This window comes from Vulpes vulpes, chromosome 9 (genome assembly GCF_048418805.1).
Source record: "Vulpes vulpes isolate BD-2025 chromosome 9, VulVul3, whole genome shotgun sequence".
NCBI classification, from domain to species: Eukaryota; Metazoa; Chordata; class Mammalia; order Carnivora; family Canidae; genus Vulpes; species Vulpes vulpes.
Window position 1 is genome coordinate 77,299,634 of NC_132788.1, and position 2,420 is coordinate 77,302,053.

A 2,420-nucleotide genomic window follows, 5' to 3' on the forward strand; every position below is an offset into this window, starting at 1 on the left:
TCTGTGGCAGAAATCTGACATCTCTGTCTCCTCAGTTCTGCCTTAGAATTAACCCATTACATCAGTTGCATCACTTTCCTTTTCCAACTATAGGTTGCAATTGCATTTATTCCATAAAACCCCTATCTTAAGGCATCTGTTCATGCCTTGTTCATGATTCATGGTTTCTTTTTCCCTTCCTGTACCACTAGATTTGTAATTTAATGTACATTTTACATTCCTGTCGGAAGCTCAAAGTGATTTATACTCCATGCATTAACTAAGCTGTCAACTACTCCTTTGAGATAGTTATGTATCACAATAGATGTTAGAGAGTTCTATAATAGAAAAGCATAATTACCATTTATAGGTGCAGCCCAGAGAGGTGCCAGGAGGTTCTTGAGTGATTCTTTTTCCTCCAGTATCTCAGAAGTCTACGACTGAACAATTGGACTCCAGAGTCTTGACTTCTAGTCTAGGCTCTATTATAGTCACTCTGTTCTGTTTTTTAAAGAAAATCTTGTATGTAGTTTCTATTTCTGTCAGAAGATAGGAAAATTCATCTGTTTCACGCTGCCTTAACCAAATGTCAGCAATCTGAGGGGACCATGGGGTTGTTTTCCTAGCAAATGAGGGAGAGACAAGAGGGAAAAAAAAGTACAGTCTTCCACACCATGCTCCACTAAGAGAAGAACCAGCAATACATTATATTTCACCAGTGAGTGGGAATAACAGGGCATTATAGATCCCATATTCTGTGTGTCTAAACACATTGCAGGATAAAAATCCTAAGAATCTATGACTACAATTTCAAGTACTGTTACGAAAAACAAGGAAGTTGTATGTACTTAAAGCAAGAAACAGAAAACTCAAATGAGAATATAACTACTTTCCAAGAACATGTCACTCACCAAAATCTGAATAAGCATGCCATTGGCACCTTTTTATGTTAAAAGTTAATTTTGCTTGGAAACCTCTGCTAAAAGTGCTTTTCATCAAGTAATGACTGTTGTCGGAAATTTTTTTTAACGCTTAAGTTCAGCTACCTGGTAAAGCAACTGAAAAATTTAAGAGCATGAATTACACCTCTTCAGTTTCCCAAGAATATTTTAGGATGTGTCTAAATAGGAAATTTGTGGAAGAAATGTACTTCTTTGATTTAGGAATTCAAAGAACCATGGAAAATAAGGGAATGTGTAATCAAGGACTGTGATTGGATTTTCCAAGAGTCCTGGCTTCTTAATAAGATGGAAAATGGGCCATTGATCTTTTCTCTTTAGACATCTTGTGTGACATCACTTGTAAATCCTGCTCATTGTTCAGTACTTTGATGAGAAGGAGGCAGAGGGTTAAGAAGATTCTACAGCTGTCATCTTGGAGCAGCTTCTCTCCATTCCTGGCTCCCAGAGCACATTTGCTATTGAAGAAAGAAGCCCCTTCAGATTATTTCATTCTGTTCGGGAAGAAAAATTGTGGATTTTGCACCAAATTCCCATTTCAAAAATAAAATTAAGAAACTACTTTCAGAATGCTGTGTCCATCAGGATGTTTTTGGCTCCAACTCGTACAATACTCTTAGAAGAGCTAATTTAAACAGTAAGGAATGTATTTATCTCACATGATGAGAATCCAAAGTTAGTTCTGGGGGTGGTCACTCTGGGGGCTCAGCAATATTCTTGTTAGCTCCTCTGATTCCCTTAATTTTGTCCTCGTGCCACTGGGGCTGCCACAGCACCTAGCATCACTTCTTCAGACTACAACATCCAAAGGCAGGAAGGGGAAGTTTCTTGTTTGCGGACAGGTCCTGGTGGGCAGTGGACAGAGGTTGGGGAGAACTCTCCTAAAAGAATTAGAGCAAAATTTCACCTTTTCCTTTCCATTCCATCAAGAGTCATCATATGTCTAAGCCTACCTCAGTTACTAGCCAAGGTAATAGAATTATCTTAATACTCAGATTAAATTTTTAATACTTGTGGTGTCTCCTTTTTGTTATTCTTTATTTATGCATTCTTTTATTTTTTTATTAGCCTTCCTAGAGATTTTTCAGTTTTTCAGAGAACCAATATTTGGCTTTTTAACCCTTCCTATTGTATTTTTGTTTTCTATTTTACTCATTTCTTGATAACATTTGTTATTCTTTTGCTTCTGATTTTGTGGGGAGTTTTTTCTAAAATATATTTCTGGGTTTTCAGTGTAAATACTGAATTCATTTATATTTAGCCTTTTTTGATATTAAGCATATACATTTAAACTTTGAGGTTTTTTGTAAGTTTTCATTTAAATTCCAGTTAGCTAACATACAGTGTAATATAAGTTATACTATATAGGTATACTGTTAACAGTTAAAGCTAAACACCTGGTGCTCATCATAAGTGCCCACCTAATCTCCATCACCTGTTTCAACCATCCTCCTACCCACCTCCTCTCTGATAACCATCAGT